The sequence below is a fragment of the Ranitomeya variabilis genome, chromosome 5, assembly GCF_051348905.1.
Source record: "Ranitomeya variabilis isolate aRanVar5 chromosome 5, aRanVar5.hap1, whole genome shotgun sequence".
Classification (NCBI taxonomy): domain Eukaryota; kingdom Metazoa; phylum Chordata; class Amphibia; order Anura; family Dendrobatidae; genus Ranitomeya; species Ranitomeya variabilis.
The window spans coordinates 675,119,140-675,124,786 of record NC_135236.1 but is presented as its reverse complement, the minus strand read 5'-3'; positions in this window follow the sequence as shown (position 1 = coordinate 675,124,786).

Below are 5,647 nucleotides of genomic sequence, written 5' to 3'. Positions count from 1 at the left end.
GAACTGAAGGTTGAAGCTCAGCTTTATTCAGTTGAGGACAACACCAGGCAGGGGCAGACAGACACCTTTAGTAGGCCGGAACAGCCAATGGCATTTTTAAAAATGGTAATTTGGAACAGAAGGTAGAAGCTCAGCTTTATTCAGTTGAGGACAACACCAGGCAGGGGCAGACATTCACCTTTAGTAGGCCGGAACAGCCAATTGCATTTTTAAAAATGGTAATTTGGAACAGAAGGTAGAAGCTCAGCTTTATTCAGTTGAGGACAACACCAGGCAGGGGCAGACATTCACCTTTAGTAGGCCGGAACAGCCAATTGCATTTTTAAAAATGGTAATTTGGAACTGAAGGTTGAAGCTCAGCTTTATTCAGTTGAGGACAACACCAGGCAGGGGCAGACAGACACCTTTAGTAGGCCGGAACAGCCAATTTTTTAAAAAAACAGCAGTTAGTAAGAGGCAGAAGGTAGAAGCTCAGCTTTATTCAGTTGAGGACAACACCAGGCAGGGGCAGACAGACACCTTTAGTAGGCCGGAACAGCCAATTGCATTTTTAAAAATGGTAATTTGGAACTGAAGGTTGAAGCTCAGCTTTATTCAGTTGAGGACAACACCAGGCAGGGGCAGACAGACACCTTTAGTAGGCCGGAACAGCCAAATTTTAAAAAAACAGCAGTTAGTAAGAGGCAGAAGGTAGAAGCTCAGCTTTATTCAGTTGAGGACAACACCAGGCAGGGGCAGACATTCACCTTTAGTAGGCCGGAACAGCCAATTTTTTAAAAAAACAGCAGTTAGTAAGAGGCAGAAGGTAGAAGCTCAGCTTTATTCAGTTGAGGACAACACCAGGCAGGGGCAGACAGACACCTTTAGTAGGCCGGAACAGCCAATTGCATTTTTAAAAATGGTAATTTGGAACTGAAGGTTGAAGCTCAGCTTTATTCAGTTGAGGACAACACCAGGCAGGGGCAGACATTCACCTTTAGTAGGCCGGAACAGCCAATTTTTTAAAAAAACAGCAGTTAGTAAGAGGCAGAAGGTAGAAGCTCAGCTTTATTCAGTTGAGGACAACACCAGGCAGGGGCAGACAGACACCTTTAGTAGGCCGGAACAGCCAATTGCATTTTTAAAAATGGTAATTTGGAACTGAAGGTTGAAGCTCAGCTTTATTCAGTTGAGGACAACACCAGGCAGGGGCAGACAGACACCTTTAGTAGGCCGGAACAGCCAATGGCATTTTTAAAAATGGTAATTTGGAACAGAAGGTAGAAGCTCAGCTTTATTCAGTTGAGGACAACACCAGGCAGGGGCAGACATTCACCTTTAGTAGGCCGGAACAGCCAATTGCATTTTTAAAAATGGTAATTTGGAACAGAAGGTAGAAGCTCAGCTTTATTCAGTTGAGGACAACACCAGGCAGGGGCAGACATTCACCTTTAGTAGGCCGGAACAGCCAATTGCATTTTTAAAAATGGTAATTTGGAACTGAAGGTTGAAGCTCAGCTTTATTCAGTTGAGGACAACACCAGGCAGGGGCAGACATTCACCTTTAGTAGGCCGGAACAGCCAATTTTTTAAAAAAACAGCAGTTAGTAAGAGGCAGAAGGTAGAAGCTCAGCTTTATTCAGTTGAGGACAACACCAGGCAGGGGCAGACAGACACCTTTAGTAGGCCGGAACAGCCAATTGCATTTTTAAAAATGGTAATTTGGAACTGAAGGTTGAAGCTCAGCTTTATTCAGTTGAGGACAACACCAGGCAGGGGCAGACAGACACCTTTAGTAGGCCGGAACAGCCAATGGCATTTTTAAAAATGGTAATTTGGAACAGAAGGTAGAAGCTCAGCTTTATTCAGTTGAGGACAACACCAGGCAGGGGCAGACATTCACCTTTAGTAGGCCGGAACAGCCAATTGCATTTTTAAAAATGGTAATTTGGAACAGAAGGTAGAAGCTCAGCTTTATTCAGTTGAGGACAACACCAGGCAGGGGCAGACATTCACCTTTAGTAGGCCGGAACAGCCAATTGCATTTTTAAAAATGGTAATTTGGAACTGAAGGTTGAAGCTCAGCTTTATTCAGTTGAGGACAACACCAGGCAGGGGCAGACAGACACCTTTAGTAGGCCGGAACAGCCAATTGCATTTTTAAAAATGGTAATTTGGAACTGAAGGTTGAAGCTCAGCTTTATTCAGTTGAAGACAACACCAGGCAGGGGCAGACAGACACCTTTAGTAGGCCGGAACAGCCAATTTTTAAAAAAAACAGCAGTTAGTAAGAGGCAGAAGGTAGAAGCTCAGCTTTATTCAGTTGCAGCTTCTTGGCAATAATATAAAGAAGACGCGACAGGACAACACTCGGTGGATGCCATATCTGTGTTTTCAATGGAAAAAAACCTTTCAGTTAACTACTTGCAGGAGCAAGTTTTTGTAGCTGGTGGACAATTTTTTTTTAAAAAAAGCAGTTAATAAGAGGCAGAAGGTAGAAGCTCAGCTTTATTCAGTTGCAGCTTCTTGGCAATAATATAAAGAAGACGCGACAGGACAACACGGTGGATGCCATATCTGTGTTTTCAATGGAAAAAAACCTTTCAGTTAACTACTTGCAGGAGCAAGTTTTTGTAGCTGGTGGACAATTTTTTTTAAAAAAAGCAGTTAATAAGAGGCAGAAGGTAGAAGCTCAGCTTTATTCAGTTGCAGCTTCTTGGCAATAATATAAAGAAGACGCGACAGGACAACACTCGGTGGATGCCATATCTGTGTTTTCAATGGAAAAAAACCTTTCAGTTAACTACTTGCAGGAGCAAGTTTTTGTAGCTGGTGGCCAATTTTTGTACTGTACCAGTTTTTTGTTGTATGTGTTTTTGTTTTTAATGTTAAAATGTCTGCATTTGATATCTCTCCAGTATTTTCTTTTTTATAAGCAAAATACTGCAGTTTTACATCGGTTACATGGATACACAGGCAGCTTGGTGGTGAGTGGAGGAGTATTTAAAGTAGGGACCGCAGACAGGCTATCAAAGGCCTAAAATAACAAACAATAGGCTCATGGCAGCTTTACAGTGGTTACATGGATACACGGGCAGGCAGCTTGGTGGTGAGTGGAGGAGTATTTAAAGTAGGGACCGCAGACAGGCTATCAAAGGCCTAAAATAACAAACAATAGGCTCATGGCAGTTTTACAGCGGTTACATGGATACACGGGCAGGCAGCTGGTGATGAGTGGAGGAGTATTTAAAGTAGGGACCGCAGACAGGCTATCAAAGGCCTAAAATAACAAACAATAGGCTCATGGCAGTTTTACAGCGGTTACATGGATACACGGGCAGGCAGCTGGTGATGAGTGGAGGAGTATTTAAAGTAGGGACCGCAGACAGGCTATCAAAGGCCTAAAATAACAAACAATAGGCTCATGGCAGCTTTACAGCGGTTACATGGATACACAGGCAGCTTGGTGGTGAGTGGAGGAGTATTTAAAGTAGGGACCGCAGACAGGCTATCAAAGGCCTAAAATAACAAACAATAGGCTCATGGCAGCTTTACAGCGGTTACATGGATACACGGGCAGGCAGCTGTTGATGAGTGGAGGAGTATTTAAAGTAGGGACCGCAGACAGGCTATCAAAGGCCTAAAATAACAAACAATAGGCTCATGGCAGCTTTACAGCGGTTACATGGATACACAGGCAGCTTGGTGGTGAGTGGAGGAGTATTTAAAGTAGGGACCGCAGACAGGCTATCAAAGGCCTAAAATAACAAACAATAGGCTCATGGCAGTTTTACAGCGGTTACATGGATACACGGGCAGGCAGCTGGTGATGAGTGGAGGAGTATTTAAAGTAGGGACCGCAGACAGGCTATCAAAGGCCTAAAATAACAAACAATAGGCTCATGGCAGTTTTACATCGGTTACATGGATACACAGGCAGCTTGGTGGTCAGTGGAGGAGTATTTAAAGTAGGGACCGCAGACAGGCTATCAAAGGCCTAAAATAACAAACAATAGGCTCATGGCAGCTTTACAGCGGTTACATGGATACACAGGCAGCTTGGTGGTGAGTGGAGGAGTAGTGCAAGGAGTGTCTGTCCCAGTACTCCCAAAATATAAATAGATGTTAATGTCTCGCAAAACAACCAAAACAAAAAAAAAGGTGGCATACTTAGGTACAGGGGTGGGCTCATCTACTGAGTTTCTGACATAGTAATTTGGCAGTAACTATTTAATGGTGCCAATATAGGACACAGACACAGACTACTTTAAGTTGCATCATAGATGTCTACAAATTTGTATTGTCAGTGCCAGACATTGAATGATGTCAGCGAATAGACTAAAGATTGGTGGAGCTGTGCGACATAATTTTGCACGTGGTAGAGCACATTTTGAGCTGGGGTAGGGGGGAACTCTCTTGAGGCCGGCGGGACCGCCCCAGGGCCCCTCATGTTACAACGGTGTGTCTGACGTTGGGTGCGCACCACCACCGCCAGAGACACTACATTGTACTATGAGGGACCCAGTAGCAATGCCGTCAACCAAAAGCGAGCACACCCACCTCTTCAGACAAACAGCAGTCTCACGGGTGCTTGCGCCAAGTCGCGATACCACGGCCCCGTGTGGGGAGTTTTGCCATTTAGGGAGGTGTAAACATGTCGTATGCTGTACAATCAGCTGCAGCAAATTAGACATTAGAAAAGTAATTCACAGGCAAGAGCTTTTCATAGGAAAGCTAGGTGTCGGCCGGGCAAGGTGGGGCAAAATATTTCGAAATCCAGTTGTGGTTCATTTTAATGAATGTTAGATCGTCAACATTTTGGGTAGCCAGACGAGTCCTTTTTTCGGTTAATATTGAACCTGCAGCACTGAATACTCTTTCTGATAGGACACTTGCTGCCGGGCAAGCAAGCTCCTGCAATGCATATTCTGCCAATTCTGGCCAGGTGTCTAATTTGGAGGCCCAGTAATCAAATGGGAATGACGGTTGAGGGAGAACATCGATAAGGGATGAAAAATAGTTAGTAACCATACTGGACAAATGTTGTCTCCTGTCACTTTCAATTGATGCAGCAGTACCTGTCCTGTCTGCGGTCATAGCAAAATCACTCCACAACCTGGTCAGAAAACCCCTCTGTCCAATGCCACTTCTGATGTGTGCACCCCTAACACTCCTAGTCTGCTGCCCCCTGGAGCTCGTGTGAGAACGATCACGTGCGCTGTGTGCTGGGAATGCCTGAAGCAAACGGTCAACAAGAGTTGATTGTTTGGTTGCTAATATTAGTTCCAAGTTCTCATGTGGCATAATATTTTGCAATTTGCCTTTATAGCGTGGATCAAGGAGGCAGGCCAACCAGTAATCGTCATCGTTCATCATTTTCGTAATGCGTGTGTCCCTTTTTAGGATACGTAAGGCATAATCCGCCATGTGGGCCAAAGTTCCAGTTGTCAAATCTCCGGTTGTGATTGGTTGAGGGGCAGTTGCAGGCAAATCTACGTCACTTGTGTCCCTCAAAAAAACAGAACCCGTCCGTGACACGCAACCAATTTCCTGTGCCCCCGGGAAAGGTTCGGCATTAAAAATATACTCATCCCCATCATCCTCCTCGTCCTCCACCTCCTCTTCGCCCGCTACCTCGTCCTGTACACTGCCCTGACCAGACAATGGC